General features: G+C 38.5%; 1 protein-coding gene across 2 annotated transcripts in view; it reads right to left on the reverse strand.

Moving 5' to 3' along the window:
- Window positions 1–18,018, reverse strand: part of SHROOM4 (shroom family member 4) — a 219,176-nt gene that overhangs the window by 14,773 nt on the left and 186,385 nt on the right. The window lies entirely within an intron of this gene.

Here is an 18,018-nt window from a genome sequence, read left to right on the forward strand (position 1 = left end):
CCAGTACTTTGAGAGGCTGAGGTGGGTGGATCACTTGTGTCCAGGAGTTCAAGACTAGCCTGGGCAACATGGCAAGACCCTGTCTCTAAATTTTTTTTTTAATTAGCTGTGCCTTTTAATGGTGTGTGCCTTTAGTCCTGGCTACATGGGAGGCTGAGATGGGAAGACAGCTTGAGACTGGGAGGTCGAGGCTACAGAGAGCCATCAGCCATCATTGTACCACTGTACTCCAGCTGGTGTGACAGAATAACACGTTGTCTCAAAAAAAAAAAAAAAATATCCTAATGCAATTCCAGTCAGAATTCTCAATAGGAATTTTTAAACTACATTTAACTACAGAATTTTTAGAAAATTAACTTGTAATAAAAGCAGGATATAATATTAAAGAGTATTCTGCTACAGAAGAAATGGGGAAGGGGGTAGGTAAGGGATAAAGTATATTATAAAATAATTGTAATTAAAACTGTGTTATTGATCAACAAAACAGAATAGAAAGTTCAGAAACAAAGCAGACTACCTATAAAAATGTCATATACATAATCTTCCCCCAAAAAGGAGATAAAGAAATATTATTTAATAAATCTTTTTGAGATAACTGCAAAGCAGTGCTTTTTGGAGCTACATCATGTATTATATACCAAAATAAATTCCAGATCAAGAGTCATGGATATGTGTGTGTGTGTGTGTGTGTGTGTGTGTATAATTTTAATATATTATATATGTTATATGTGTATATATATGTGTATATATTATGCACATATATTACATAAGAAAAACCTATCAGAAAATTGAAAAGACTATCATTGTGAGGTGAAATAAGATTCTCATAAGCAATAGAAGAAAATCTCCAAATAAGTCCAGGTTTATTTGAATATACATAAAAATTCAAACTTCTGTATAATAAAGACTGACTAAAGTTAAAAGACATCTCTTTAGCCTCAGAGTATAAAGAGTTAAGCCCTCTAAACCACAAGATCTGGTTTCCTGCTGTAGCCTGTGAGCAATCAGCATCATGCTAAGTCCTGCCCAGTGACAGGAAATTCCAGGGGTTCAATTAAATCATCATACAGAATATCCATTCAATAATCATGATGAAGATTGGAAATAATTCTTTAAAAAATAATAATACACATAATAATAGCCAAACTCAGACAGAATGGAAGACAAAATGTCCTTAATTCTCCTCTTATCCTGCCCCCCTTCTGGTCAGCTCACCACTCATGTGGATCAGAAATTCATATCCAGACATACCCACTATCTTCTCATTTAGGCCTTTGCACACTTATAGATCATTAAGATTATAACAATACCTTTTGTGCAAACTGTTCCACCTGGCATATTCTCTCTCTCTCTCTCTCTCACACACACACACACACACACACACACACAAGGTGATGGACAAGTGGAAAGTAAAAAAATGACAAACGTGTATCAGGCAGAGAAGCCTTTCCTGACTACTTTATCAAAAATAGACAACTTATATTTAATTATCCTTACTCTACTTCATTCTTTGAGTATTCATCTTCATCCCCACCTGATATATCACATATCTATTTTTACTTGATTATTTTCTGTTCCAATCTCTAACTAAAATGTAAGCTCCATGAGGGCAGGATCTTGTCTGTCTCATTCATAGGTTTCTAGTGCCTGGCACATAGTAGGTGTTCAATAAGTATGTTTAACAAAGGAATTAAGGTCAAAATTAAAGAAAAAATGAATTATGATACTCATTTCATACATAAGTTGAATCAAAGGCAAAATGCAATAAATAAAACAAAGAAGGGCACTATAATGTTAACAACCAGAACACATGATGATCTACCTCCTCTGATCTTTTATGCACCAAAAAACATAGCATAAAAATTCTTAAAGCAAAATCTATAGCAAATGCAAAGATAGAAAAAAAGTAGAAACAAAATATGAGACTGTTTCGGCTGATGACAGATCATGACAGTCAAAAACTAAGATAATGAGAAAATCTAAATTTCTTCATATACTGAAACAGACTATATTTTTTTAATCAAGGGCCCATTGAGTATATTTTTAACTGGCTATATACTGAGCCAGAAAATGGAAGTAGTACAGACCATATTTTCTAATGACAATACGGTAACACTAGTAGTACAGACCATATTTTCTTTTCTTTTTTTGAGACGGAGTCTCGCTCTTTTGCCCAGGCTGGACTGCAGTGGCGCTATCTCGGCTCACTGCAAGCTCCGCCTCCCAGGTTCACGCCGTTCTCCTGCCTCAGCCTCCCGAGTAGCTGGGACTACAGGCGCCTGCTACCGTGCCCGGCTAATTTTTTTTGTATTTTTAGTAGAGACGGGGTTTCACCGTGTTAGCCAGGATGGTCTTGATCTCCTGACCTCATGATCTGCCCGCCTTGGCCTCCCCAGACCATATTTTCTAATGACAATACGGTAACACTAGAAATTAATAACAAAATGAAAATAAAAATCTTTAGCATGTAGAAAATAAACAGGAAAAAAATTCTTCCACTTTAGTCAAAGAGAAAATCTAATTTGGAATTGTTGAATACCTAGAAAATGACAACAATGGAAATATCAGAAGCTAGAGGATATGGTTGACTAAAGCAGTAGTTAAAGAAAAACTTGTAGGCTGGGCGTGGCAGCTCACTCCTGTAATCCCAGCACTTTGGGAGGCCGAGGCGGGTGGATCACTTGAGGCCAGGAGTTCCAGATGAGGCTGTCCAACATGGTAAAACCCTGTCTCCACTAAGAATAGAAAAATTAGCCAGATGTAGTGGTGTGCGCTTGTAATCCCAGCTACTCGGGAGGCTGAGGCAGGGGAATTGCTTGAACCTAGGAGGCGGAGGCTGCAGTGAACTGAGATCACGCCAATGCACTCCAGCGCTCCAGCCAGGTTGACAGGGTGAGACTCTGTCTCAAGAAAAAGAAAAAGAAAAACTTGTAGCCTTAAATACTTATATTAGTATGTAAGAATGAATTAAAATAAATGAATTAAGCATTCAACAAAAGAAGAATCATAAAAATAAACCTAAAACAAAGAAGAAAGATAATAAAACTAATGGCAGAAATTAATATACTAGGGAACAAGTGATAAAATAATTAAAGCCAAAACCAATTCCTGAAAAGAAAATAAAAAACAATGAAACAGATTAACCACTTGCTAATCTAATTAAAAAACACCCAAATGCACAAAATTAGAAATTGAGAAATAACCACAGTTACAGAGTAAATGAAAAGGATAAGAGAATACTTTGCTCTACCCCATAAAACAAATTTGAAAACTTAAAGTATTTTTCTACGAAAACAAATATTACCAAAACTGATTGTAGAAGAATGAGAATATATAAACCCACCAGTTACCATAGGAAAAAAAAGTATAAATTTGACCAAAAATAGCACAATCACATAGTCTTGTGTTAATTCTACCAACCTTCAAGGAAAAAAATCAAACCAATGTTATTTACATTTTCTAGAATCTGGAAATCTAGAGAACAGAGAGAGAAGAAAAGATTCCTGCATTATGTTGATACTAAAACCCAGCAAACAGAACAGAAAAAGCAAACTAGAGACCAATCTCATCTGAGAATACAGACGCAAAGATCTTAAATAAAATATTAAGAAACAGAATCTAAGAGGATGTTAAGAAATATTATACACCATGATCAAGTGGGGTTCATCCTAGAAATGTAAGACTGGTTCAGTAATAGAAAATCTACTGATATAATTGACAACATTAATAAATCAAAGGATAAAAGGCACATAACAATTTCCCTAATGCTAAAATGTATTTGATAACAATTCAACATCACTTCCAGATTAAAAAAAAACCTAACAGAAAAAGATGTCTATTTCCATAATACCATCATTATCATCAGACTTTTGTTTTAAAGTCAAAAGCCAATATTGTGCTTAATGGCAAAACACTAGAGGTATACCCATTAAAAACAAGAACAAGGCAAAGGTGCCCACTTTCCCCACTAATATTTAATATTGTTCTGAAAGCAATAGCGCAATTTAACAAAATAAAGATGTAAACATTGGAAGAAGGGGATATCTTCTCATTATGTATAGATGATACAATTATTTATCTGGAAAATTCATCAGAAACTTTTTTTTGAGACAGAGTCCAGCTCCGTCACCTAGGCTGGAGTGCATGATCTCCGCTCACTGCAACCTCTGCCTCCCAGGTTCAAGCGATACTCGTGTCTCAGCCTCCCAAGTAGCTAGGACTATAGGCATGCACCACCATACCCGGCTAATTTTTGTGTTTTTAGTAGAGACAGGGTTTTGCCATGTTGCCCAGGCTGGTCTCAAACTCCTGGCTTTGAGCAATCCACCCACTTCGGCCTCACAAAGTGCTAAGATTACAGGCAGGTGCCACTGTGCGCAGCCTCATCATAAACAATTTAAAAGTAATACCAACAACAGGAAAATTCAGTAAGGTGTCAGGGTATAAAATTCATATAGAGAAATCATCTTTTCTATATAGATGCAACAATTAGTTAGAATATATAGGGCCGGGCGCGGTGGCTCACGCCTGTAATCCCAGCACTTTGGGAGGCCGAGGCGGGTGGATCATGAGGTCAGGAGATCGAGACCACGGTGAAACCCCGTCTCTACTAAAAATACAAAAAATTAGCCGGGCACGGTGGCGGGCGCCTGTAGTCCCAGCTACTCTGGAGGCTGAGGCAGGAGAATGTCATGAACCCAGGAGGCGGAGCTTGCAGTGAGCCGAGACTGCGCCACTGCACTCCAGCCTGGGCGAAAGAGCGAGACTCCGTCTCAAAAAAAAAAAAAAAAAAAAAAGAATATATAATGGAGGGAAAGATCACATTTACTGCAGCAATTATAAAGATAAGATGCCTAGAAATAAACCTAACAAGATATATGCAGGATCTATATGCAAAAACTTTAAAACTCTATTGAGAAACATAAAACTAGATGCACATAAATGAAAGGACTCACAATTTCCTAGCAATGATGACTCAACATTGTTAAGATGTCAACTCTAAGTGAATCTATAAACTTAATAGAAACTCAATAAAATTGTCAACAGATTGCATTTTGGAACATTATTGTAAATTTCATATGGGAAAATTAAAATCGTAAGAATTATTATGAACAGTATGGAAAAAGTAGAGAGATGAAAGAGGGAAGACCAGCCCTACCAATTATTGAAATAATTTCTAAAGTTAGCAGTAAATAAGGCAGTCTCACAAATACAAAGGTAGATCCATGGAATAAAACAGAGAACACTAGAACACTGAAGTCAACTCAAATGCATAGGGGAAGTTAGTTTGTGATGAAGCATTTCAAATAGTGGGGGAAGGATGAATTATTCAATACATAGTTTTAGAACAACTGGATAGCCATTGAAACAAAAATAAAGCTGAATCATCATATCACTTTTTACAACGAAATAAAGTTTAGATCTATCAAGACTCAGTTGTCAAAAAAAATACCATAAAGGTACTAGAAGAAAACATTTAAAAAAATATAAAATAATCTTGGCAAGATAAGTTCTTTTTAAGTAAGACACAAAACATAAAAGTAATAAGGGAAAGTTTATAAATTTGACTTCCTAAAACTTAAAAAATTATGTCCAGAAAAAACACCATAAAGTCTAAAGGTGAAGATATACTGGGAAAAATATTTGTAACATATACAACTAAGAGTAAATATCCTTAATATGTGAAGTATGCTTACCAATCAATAAAAGGGACCAACAACTCTATAGGGAGAAAAAGGTATAGTTCACAGAAAAACACAAATGACTTATCAATTTACCAAAAGGTGTTCAACCTCACTTAAGATTTAAAAAATGCAAATCCAAACAATAATGAAACTTTTTAAATAAAAAAAGTTAAAGAATTAATGAGGGTATGAGGAAACAGGTGATCTTATACACTGTTGGTGGGAGTTGAAATTAGCATAGCTCCTAGGGAGGGCAATTTGGAAGGCAAAGAAGGTAAAATGTGCATATCCTTTGACTCAGTAGTTCGGCTTCTAGGGATTTATCCTACAGACACATTCCAATATGAACACAAAGAGATATCCATAAGGATATTCACTGTAGATTTGTATGTAATTACCAAAGACTGGAAACCATCTAAATGTCCTTCAATAGGGACTAAATAAAACAGGGAATATCTATATATGGAACACTATGTAGCTGTTAAAGGTGATGCAATAGATCTATGTGTAACATAGAATAATCACTAAAATAAAAAAGCAGGATGTAGAATAGAAAAGATATGCAATATGTTCCCATTTTTGTAAAAAAGAATGTACATACATGCACACATTATTTTTCTGGAAGGATACACAACAAATTGCCAGTAATGTCTCTTGTGAAGAGTTGTACTGATGGTTTGGGGTGAGATTCTCTTATTGTGTGTGTGTGTGTGTGTGTGTGTGTGTATACACTAAATGCATTTATTACTTTTTTCAATTAAAAATTAGTAAACAGAAAAAGCATAAATCTGATTTTGTTATACATTTTTCTGCTTGAAGCCTACATTATTCATAAAATACAGACCCTTACTAGGATTTGTTAGGTTCCTTAAAATTCTGCCTTTCCTACACCTCCCACACTTCTTTTTGCCTTTACATGCTCTTTTTGCTCTTTATCTTCTCTTTCCCCCTCTTTATCTGACTTACTTTCAGATTTCCACTGAGATATCATTTCCTTGAGGAAGCCTTCCCTGATTCCCCCAAAGCATGGGATAGGTGCCCAGACTGTCCTCTAACAGCACCCATTAATTTTCCTAGCACACTACTGCTTAGTTGTCTGCCCCTTCCACATAACCATATTGAGGGTGAAGGCCCATGTCAAGTTCACCACTATATCACCAGTATCCAGCACAGTGCCCGACACACAGTGGGTGCTCAGTACGTTATTTCTTCAGTGTGAAATAAATGCAGGTTTGTGTGACTATGGAAAAGAAGAAAAGTTAGATCTCTTTTACTGTAACCTCGCAGCCCAGGTTGCCAGGCAATGGGAACAATGAGTAGCAGGTAAAGCAGTCAGCAGCTGTCCAATTGCTCCAGAATCTGATTGGGGTTTGTGTGTGGTGGGGGGAGGAGGAGCGGGCTGGGATTTATCTCGAGGCTGTGTTTGCATAGCAAGTCTGTTGTTTTTACCTAAATTGCGTATTTCTTTGGGGTAGCGCAAGCTAATGGAAATTATTTGTTTTGCTCAACCTTATCAAGCTTCCTAATTCTATTACTGGGCTGATTTACCCTACAGTGCTCAAAGAGCACCAGACTTCATGAGCTGCATGGAGCTTTGCTGCTTTGATCAAAGCTGGTGCCTTGTCAGTGCTGTCCTTAGCTACACATCTCAAAAGATGAGGTGCTTGTCTCATGTAGGTGCTTTCATAAAATGCTGCTTCCTACTTCAACTGGGTGCCTGGACAACGCCCTTCAGCCTTGTCCAATCATTTTTTCAGCTTTTGGTATCCAAAGATAACGATTAACGTGTTATTGATATTTACCTTGAAACCTTTATGGTCAGTTCTCTTTTTCTTCATTCTGGAGGAGTTCTGGGTTTGTAGAAAAATAAGGTCAACTTTCCACTCTACTGGGCTTTTACCATTCTTTTTTCTTTCTCCCTGAAACTGGATTTCAACCACCTACCCTTTTTTTTTGACTGGTCATTTATTTTTTAGTCTAGGGTAGTTGTCTTCACAGAACTTCATTTATATTTATTTTTTTCTATTTCTTGCATTTCAAAGCACAAATATGGGGACATTAGCACATATAAGAAATTAATAAATATATTGCCAACATATGTTGAGGGTACATGCTTAAAAAATTCTTTCTGAGAAGGGTACATGATCCAACTTTCATTGGAAACCACTAGTCTGGGAAAACAGCTCATAATCAAAGTGGCTCCTCATTAGAATTACCCAGGAAGTTGTTTAAAATGAAAATTCATAGGCCCCAACACTAGAAATTGGGATTTCATACCTCTGTGGTGGGATCCAGGAATCAGCATTTTAAGCAATTCACCTAAAGGATTCTAACACAGGTGGTTCAGGGACCATATCATGGAAACAAAGGTTCAGAGTAAAAGGGTTGGGAGTGCTATGGTTTGGGGGCAGTTATTTGTTCCAATTAGGTTGGTTTCCAAACTATACATTCTGTCCCCCACCCCTCACTACACACACTTGGTTGCCCATTTCTATCTCCTGTCCCTGCCTCTCTCCCGACCTTCATCTCCAATCTAGATTTTATGAAATGCAGCAATATCCTCAAAGGCAACAATTGGGCCAATGTATTGCAGCTGTGATGAAAACAACCCTGCTCCAGGATAACAATCAAATTTACCACATTTTCTTCTTCCCTAGCCAGGGCACAGGACAGGCAACAGAGCAAAGCAGAAAGAACACAGTGTTAGAAAGACTTGGGTCTGAACTCCAATAAAATTTAAAAATCTGGCTCTATAACTCAAAAGCTGTGTGACCTTGAGCAAGGTATTTCACTTACCTCACTTTCAACAAAATACCTATCTTACAAATAAGCAGTCATAAGGATGAACTACGTAAAAAGGACCTAGAAAGGATGCTAGGAACATGGAAAATTGCCTTCACAATTGTATGCTTCAGCCTTGCTCCTTGCTCCCATCAAGAGAATTGGACTGCACTCCCTGATTAATGTTCAACCCTGCTCAATAGCCAAGAAACCAGGAGACCTCAAGTCCCAGCCCAACCACATAGCTGACTAGCCAGGAGGCCCTAGTTTACTAAGGAGTTTAAGCCTGGACTCATTCACTCACTTTTCTTATCTACTAAAAAGGGAGATATAATAAAAGGCAAGTTCAGGGTTAAGAGCAGTGTGACAATCAAAAGGACTGGATATTCAAAGGTGTCTTGTTTAAGTACTAACTACGTGTGTTAGCCTTAAAAAAATCCCCCCCCCGCCCCACCCCGGTAATAAACCCCAGAAACAGTTGGAAGAAAAGAACATGCCCTTCTAGGGACATCTGGTGCCCCAAGTCATGGAACTGTGACCCTATCTGGAGGTACTGGGCACAAGGCAACTTGGGAATTGCTATTCTCTGCGTCAGCCCTCATTTTAAAAGCACTGCCCTCCCACTCACCTGCCCTGTGTTGGGGTAGCCTGAGACTTGCAGAGTCACTTATATCAACCAGGCAGAAGGAGACCAACTCCAGAAGGGGAAGGGTTACCCTTAATGGGATCATCTGGGCCAGCGTGTGTACTAGTCATTCCTTCAACAAATCCTTGCTGAATATTACACTGTGCAAGATGACCAGATCAAAGGGGAGCAAAACCGATATTGCTCCTGTCTTCCTGGCTTTAACAATTGAAGCAAAATGGTGATGGTGAAAGGGAGGCTTCCATTGAAGGGTGTCAGCCTCAAGCCAAGGATATTGGTTGGCCTCTAGAAGTCCTATTTTCAAGGGAATCAGGCCTCCTAAATGTACAGAAATTTGCAACTCTGCTTTGAGACCAAGTAAGGATTCTTTCCTTGGGGTGGAGGGCAAGGAGCTTCATTAAGGAAAAGGAACTACTCTTGTTTTCCTTCTTTCTTTCTTTTTTTTTTTTTTTTTTTTTTTTAGACAGTGTCTTGCCCAGTCTAGAGTGCAGTGGCGCAATCTTGGCTGACTGCAACCTCTGCCTCCCAGGTTCAAGTGATTCTCATGCCTCAGCCTCCCCATGTGCCACCATGCCTAGCTAACTTTTGTATTTTTAGTAGAAACTGGTTTTTGCCATGTTGGCCAGGTTGGTCTCGAACTCCTGACCTCAAGTGATCTAACCACCTTGGCCTCCCAAAGTGCTGGGATTACAGGCGTGAGCCACCACACCCAATCGACTACTCTGGTTGCCAAATGTCGGGCCCCGTGTTAGGCACTTTCATGTGTGTATTTCCATTAATCTTCACAACAACCATTATTGTCAGTTTGCAGATGAGACTCCTGAGGCTTAAAAAGGATAAATCATTTTCCCAGCTAGTAAAAAGCACAGTGTCCAGACCTGCCTCGTCTGTCTCTGAGAGATAATCTCAGGGAAGCAAGGACTCCTGGGGTAGAGCAAAAGGTACTTGTGCTACATTCATCCTCAGGCGTCCATGAAGGCTTTAGCGCCTCACTGAGGAAAGGGGAGGAAGCATGAAAGCAAACTATGAGAAAGGGCTTTGTTGACATCAGCAAGGAGACTACATCTCAAAAACAAAAGCAAATTGCCTGCCAAGACCAGGGTTGTTCATCTCTTTTCCTCTTCCATGGGTTGCCTTTTCTTCTGAAAAACAGATTTTCCCTTTTTGTTAAGATATTTTTTTTTGGCCTAATAGGAATTGAAAATGAAAACCAATATTTGCAGAGACTGAAAAATCTCCTCCTACCTCTTCCTCGGCCCTTTTGAAGTTTCTTGTTTGGAAACTTTATTTTTAAGCTCACCACAATAGCTTGGCATTCCAGAATCTCAGTAGCAACAGCACACAGGCCCAACCCCTCTCGCCTTTCCCTTCCCGCAGCAGCCAAGTAAGACTGCTCCAAGAGAAACAGACACTCCCAGGTTATTGCCGAAGGAAATATTTGCAAGATCCAGGAAGTGAGATGCAAGGAGGACACACAGGGAGGGGAGAAGGACCCAGAGAGCTTGTTGCTGCCACCCCTGCTTGCCCCCTGGGTCCACAGAAATTCAAGTAATGAACAATTAGCTTGGCAACAACAAATGCAAGTGGCAGTGCTTGCCCTGAACCTTCTCTAGTCCTCAGGAGGCTGATGCAAAGTGTCCTGTGAAGAAATCAGAGAAGTCCTTGTTTTATTGGGGCTGTCCTGGGTGAAGCTTAGCTCCTTCTTTCCAATGACCCCAATTTATATTTGTTGTCAAGTAATACATACATATGCAGTCACTGTGGTAGAGAGAAAATGTGCTTGTTTGTGAATAATAGCACTGAAATGCAAACTAGTGCTAGTGATAGAAATGAAGGGAAATGGAAAAGCCTTAAGAGAGGGATGGTTCTGAGGCAGATAATAAAATTTTTATTGGTGGGAGTGTGTGCGAGGGGGTACTATGTTGTAGTGGTGGTGACAAATTTGGAGATTCGTAGAGGTCTGGTGATGTCAAAGTTCTTGTGGATTTAAGTAAGCAAAAGTGCTTGTGGATGCAGAATTCTAGCAAACCCAATTCTAGCTAGCAGTGAGAGTAAGCATGTCTGGTAAGTAACATTGTCTGTCATTGGTACAGGGATTTTTTACAAAGCCCTTGATCTTTAACTTCTCAGGTCTGTATCAAACCAACATGGGCCACCTCTTCTTCAGATTTTCTTTTTAATTATAAATTCCAACAACTTGACATGTACCTAAAGAACACCATGTACATTCATATCCAACTATTTACATTTTGCCATATTCCTTTCTGAATTTTCTTTGTGTATGGCTACTATCAGATTAGATTCAACATGTGGTTTCATATCTATTATTTTTTTGTTAATATTACAACCACTCATTTCTGGGAAAGACCCAACATTTGTATACCTGTCACTGTTAGTGGCTATTCTATTTTGTTCCAAGATGATGATATATTAGATTGGTAAACTCTTTCCATGATTATAGTAAGCACTACTATGAAGATCTTTAAATAATTTTTTTCCCTTTTAGGTTATTTCCTTGGGGGTATTCTAGGCCAAATAATATGAACACATATTTCTAGATTGTCCTCTAGGAAGACTAAACCCAGAAACACATACTCTTGTCACATTTTTCTAGATTGCCCTCTAGGAAGACTAAACCAATTTATATTGTTTCCAGAAGCACGTTTCCTCACAGCCTTGCCAAGGTAGCATTTCACAATTGCTATTTATTGACTTTTTAAATTGTTGATAGTTCAATAAGCAGATTATGATGCCTTGAAGTTGCTTCTATTTGTACTTCTTTAATTGCTAGAGAGGTGGTACTTTTCCATGCAATGATTTTACTCCCTTTATTGCCTCATGTGTAAATTGCCTGTTCATTTTCCTTGCCCACTTATGAAGCTAAATCTGAAAGCTGACTTTCTACCCATTTTTTATATATATTTTTTGGACAGGCAACTGTTGTCAGTGATGCTGATCCCAGACATTTTCCTCATTCTGTTGCTTAGCTTTTTATTACATTTTGTTGTACAAAGGCTTCCCCCACACAAACTTTTATATATTTGAATCCATCGATCTTGTCTCTGATGATATCCTCCATTTAACAGACATAAATTTATCTTCCATCCACAGCTGGAATAAATATGCGATTCTACTGGTCCACTTTCTGTACAGTATGTGATATGAATCTAAGTTAATTATTCTCCATATTGATATCTAAAATTCCCAACATTTTTTAAAGAAATAGTAATTGCTTTCCCCAGTTCAGGGTTGCTTCCAATGTGTTCTATATTCTTAAAATAGCTTGAGTCTGTTTCTAGAAGCTCTTTTTTAATTTCACTGTTTGACTTTTTTTAACCCACTATCATATGGTTTTGATAATTGTTGCTTTATGATAGGCTTTAAAATCTGATAGGGTAAGTCTACCATCATTAACTTTTAAAATAAATGTACTCTTTGGTATTTCTGCCCACTTACTTATTCTTCCAGATAAATTTTAGTATAAATTTGACAAGTTCTATAAAGTATCCCATGGTGACTCTAATTGGAGTACATTATGTCTACACATTAAATTTAGGGAGAATTGTAATCATTACTATATTTAGTCTTCCTAAATTAAAGTGTATACTATGCATTTATTCATATTATTTCTCCCATTAGAGTTTTATAATTTTCCTTGAATAAGTTTTGTGTGCCTGGCATTAAATGAATACCTAAGTATTTAAATTCACTTAGTTACACCTGTGACAAATCCTTCCGAGCCTCTGAAGGCTGCATTCTTCTTAGGTAGTAAAGGCTTCCTGAAAAGTGTACTCTTCCTAATGAAATCAGATTCAACTCTGAATTACCCATATTCTTTCACTCAATCAGTAAATAGGACCTCTGTACTGGGTATTTCACACTCTGCTCATGATGTGGTGTAACAAAGGGAAGGAAGAGAACCCTAGGCTGAGAATGGAAAATCCTAAGTAGAGCTCTAGTTTGGTCACTTACTTGCTGTATAATCCCAGTAGTAATGGGCTCTGAAGTCAGATGCCTGTTTGACCTTGGGCAAGTGACTTTAATCTCTTTGTGAGTCGATTTCCTCATCTGCAAAACTGGGTCAATAAACAAGTAATGCTCTCATGGGGTTATTATAAATAATAAAATACTTCATGTGAAATGCTTACAACAGTGTCTGACACAGAATAAACACTCAATAAATGTTAGCTATTATACCTGTTGTTGCTGCTGTTAATGGTATAATACCTTTTCTGAGTCTTGGCTTCCTCATCAGTAAAATGGGAAAAATAAGGTTTAACCTCAGTGTTGTTGTGAGGATTAACTGTGGTCATGTATATAAAAACACCCTACACATTCTAAAGTTCTGTGCAAAGTGAAAAAAACGGAAAGGGTCACAGCAGGCAATCATAGGTACAGAAAACCAAGAGAGATAATCCAGAAAATAACTTATTTTGGCTTTTAAATATATCACAGTAATGTAGCTTTTTCTCCCAGTAGATCTACTCACCATTTTTATCCCTCCTGCTGATATTAAAATTTTTACATTCTCTTCATGGAAAACCAAATAACAGTGGAGGAAGACAACTAAGAGTATAACTACCTGAAATTATCAATTCATTGCAGGCTTCCAGGCAAAGAGAGTGGCTTAAGAATATACATTTGATTTTTCCACCTACACTCATGACTCCAGTTGTGACAGAAATAACATAGTAAATGTTAAAATTTGTGTGTGTGGTGGTGGGGGAAGGTGTGGTGGTGGGGGAAGGTGTGAGGGGAAACTCTATCAGGATTTCTCCTCACAGATGTCATCTATGCCCTGGACATTTCCTGGTCCTTCTCATGTTTCCTGAGACCTTTAATTGGGACCTGCCTCTTCCATCTTCAGTGTCAATACTTCCTTTTCTATTGAGCTTTCCTTTCTGTTTTAAACTTAATTCAGTTTTCTAGATCCTGACTGAAGTTTCATTTGAATTGGTGGTTCTGAAACTTAGCTTGCGTCAGAATTGCCTGGAGGGCTTGTTAAAACAGAGATTGCTGGGCCACATCCTCACTTTCTGAATCAGTAGGTCTGAGTATGGTCTGAGAATGTGCATTTCTAACAAGTTCTCAGAGTGATACTGAGGTTGCTGGGCCTGGGGCCACATTTTGAGAACTACTAAATTAAACCCAATTGCTCCCTCTATCATGCTATTTCTCTCTTTCCTTTTCCCAGCTAATTTATTATTTTTAAACATCTTCCTTTTTAAACATTTTTTTTTTCTTTTGAGACAGAGTCTCATTCTGTCGCCCAGGCTGGAGTGCAGTAGCACAATCTTGGCTCACTGCAACATCCGCCTCCCAGATTCAAGCGATTCTCCTGCCTCAGCCTCCTGAGGAGCTGGGATTACAGGCGCCTGCCACCATGCCCGGCTAATTTTTAGTAGAGACAGGATTTCACCATGTTGGCCAAGCTGGTCTCGAACTCCTGACCTCAAGGGATCTGCCAGCTTCGGCCTCCCAAAGTGTTGAGATTACAGTGTGAGCCACCGCGCCGGGCCCCTTTTTAAACATTTTAAAAACCACACAGTAACAATTAATCATTGTAGTAAAATTAGCCAAAAGGAACTGGAACTCTCTTTTGCTGGTGGGAATGTAAAACTGTGCAGTTGCTTTAGAAAACGGGCAGTTCCTCAAAAAGTTAAACAATAAAATTACCGTTTGGCCCAGCAATTTCACTCTTAAATATGTACCCAAGAGAATTAAAAACATAAATCTACACAGAAACTTGTACATGAATGTTCATAGCAGTAATATTCACAATAGCCAAAAAGTGAAAACAACCCAACAATCCATTAGTGGAAGGACTAGTAAACAAAATACGATGCATCCATACAATGGAATATTATTTGGAAATAAAAAGGAATGAAGTACTGATACATGGATGAACTGCTAAACATTATACTAAGTGAAAGGAGTCAGGCATAAAAGACCACATATTGTGCGATTTGAGTCACATGGAGTGCACAGAAAAGGAAGATCTATAAAGACAGAAAGTAGATTAGAGGTTGCTTAAGGTTGAGAGTGGGAATGGAGAGCAATGGCTAATGGGCATGAGGGGTCTTTTTAGGGTGATAGAAATGTTCTAAAACTGGATTGTGGTGATGATTGTACATCACTGTAAATTTACTAAAAATCATTGAATTGTACACTTAAAACAGGTACATTTGTGATGTGTAAAGCTGCTTGCATTTCTTCTCTGTGCTTCGCCCTTACAGACCACCATGCCATCTATTTCCTATGCCTACCGCTTTACTGAATTTGCTTTCTTGAAGGTCACTTGTAATTCCAAACTGTTAAGGACATTAACAGTCATCTGCTTATCTTCTACACTGGCAGATTTCTCCTTCTACTACTTCAGCTGCTTGACCCTTCAGTTTCCTTTGTTGATTCTTCTTCCTCATCCTGTCCCCTGGCTGGGTGTTTAACAAGCCTTGAAAGACTCAACTTGTATCTTCCACTAACTTCAAATACAACATATCCCAATTCAAACTTAGCAGCATCTTCACCAAACCAGCTCCAGCTCCCCTTCTCAACTGCCCCATCTATGGCAATAACGTTCTCCAAGTCACTGGGGCTCAGAGTTGTTTTTTATCTTTTTATCTTTTTTTGTTTGTTGTTTGTTTTGAGACAGGGTCTCGCTCTGTCACCCAGGATGGAATGCAGTCATGTGATCACAGCTCACTGCCACCTCGAACACCTGGGCTCAAGTGATCCTCCCACCTCAGCCTCCTGAGCAGTTAGGACTACATGTGTGTACTATCTCATGCTTGGCTAAGATATATTTCCTGTTTTCTCCTCAAGTTCTAGTCACCAAGTTTTCTCTACTTTGCCCTCAAAAGGTGTCACATATTTGTGAGCAAATAATCTGAAGAGATAATTCACATGAGAAGCAATACAGATATTAATATATTAATTAGACACACAAAATATTCAAACTAGAATGATCAAAGTAAGCAAATTAAAACTGTAATAGGTCCCATTAAACTGTATGGCATTAGAAAAAGAAAATTTTCAATGGTGACATAATTTTGGAAAACTGGTATTCTCATATATTGCTAATGGCATGTAAAACATCTCGTGGGGAAAACAGTTTGGTAAGATCTATGAAGAACCATAAGAATGTTCATATTCTTTGCACTAGTAAACCCAACTCCACATAATTGTTTTTAATGAGATAATTCAAAATAAGAAAAAAAGCTATAGCGACTCAAAATAGTTCTGCTGCATTACTTTATAGTAGCAAGAAATTGGAAACAACCTATTTACCCAACAATTTGGGAATGATTAAGCAAATTAGAGCACATTAAGCTGGTGAAATATTATACGGCCACTAAAAATTATGATTTGAGGAAGCCTGCATAGCAACATGAAAAGTTGTTTACCAAGTAATGCTTAGAGAGGAAAAAGAAGCAGGGCACACAAAATTACATCTACATGGTTATTATAATCATGCTTAGAAAAATCTCTATACCTATAGATAAAGCTGACAGGGAAATGAAAACAACCAAGGTGTTAAGATGGTGACAATAAGGTTATTTTTTCTTCTGTTTTTAATTTCCTGTAATATTGTTTTCACAATAAACAAACTCCCCTCCCCCAAATATCACACCTATTTATCTATTCCTTCTGCTCCATTTCTATCGCACCTCTGCCTCCCCAATCCAGGGCCACATTCTGTCATGGCCAGATCATTTCTCCTAATTGGTCTCTCTTCAACCCACTTAGGCTGCAAACACTGCAAAGTTGCCTAAAGGGCCACATTTATCATATCACTTACCTGATGGTAACCTTTCATTGCTCTCATGTTTGTGATCCTATCTGGGTTTACCTAGGCTGGTCTACCTAGGCTGGTCAAGGCCTGCCTAGGCTGGTCCAGTGCTTCACTACTCACCTTTCTTCTCTGCTGCTGCTGTTCTTCTTCCTCCTCATTACAGATAACATTTCCTGAGAGTTTATGGTGTTAGGTTTTGCTCTAAATGCTTTACATATATTAATTCATTTAGTCCTCACAACAACAAACATTTGAAATAGATACTCTAATCCCATTTTATAAATAAGGGGGGAAGGGAAAGAGAGAGAGGGAGAGAGGCAGGCAGGTAGGCACTTGCCAAGGCCACATGGCTAGTGAGTAGAAGAATCTGGCTTTGAACCCAGGCAGAACCGACTCCAAGGCCAGAACTTAACCAGTGGGGATTATTCCTCCAACACACCCTGCTTAGTCTCCTCTATGGGCCTTTCCTCTTACAGCTACCAACCCTCAGTTGTTTTTATCCTCCCATGAACTTAAATAGTGTACAGTAATAGTTACCATGTGCTGCCCCCTTACCAGGTGCCAGGTGCTTCTTAAGCCCTGTATTTGACAGGGTTTCATCTTCTGTCAACTTGTGTGAGAAAGTAAAAGCTGGGCTTAATTCCTAGCTTATCCCTTTACTAGCTATGAGACCTTGAGTAGATTCCTTAGGCTCTCTGACTGTGATCCTTTATCTGAGTTAGCAATTCTCAAACTGGATCCCAGGACCAGCTGCATCAGCATCACCCAGATGCTGTTTGAGCCTGTTAGAATTGCAGGTTTTGAGCTCCACTCCCCACTTACTGAATCACTCTCAGGATGCAGGGTCGGGTCCAACTATTTATCTGTGTTTCAATTGTGCACTCAAGTTCTGAGACCCACCGCCCCAGTTATAATCATACCTACCTGACAGAGTTGTTGGGAAGATAAAGCATAAGATAATATGTGTAATTTGGCTTGCAGCACATAGGTTGTTTGGCAAGTGGTAATTTATTATTATTGCCATTTAGCTTTGTGTGGGTTAGTCTTCCCTGCTCAAGCTGCGGGCAGGCACTGTGCTTCCTGCTGTTCTTTTGCTCGTATTTCTCACCTTGCCC

Source organism: Hylobates moloch, unplaced genomic scaffold, assembly GCF_009828535.3.
Source record: "Hylobates moloch isolate HMO894 unplaced genomic scaffold, HMol_V3 SCAFFOLD_7, whole genome shotgun sequence".
NCBI classification, from domain to species: Eukaryota; Metazoa; Chordata; class Mammalia; order Primates; family Hylobatidae; genus Hylobates; species Hylobates moloch.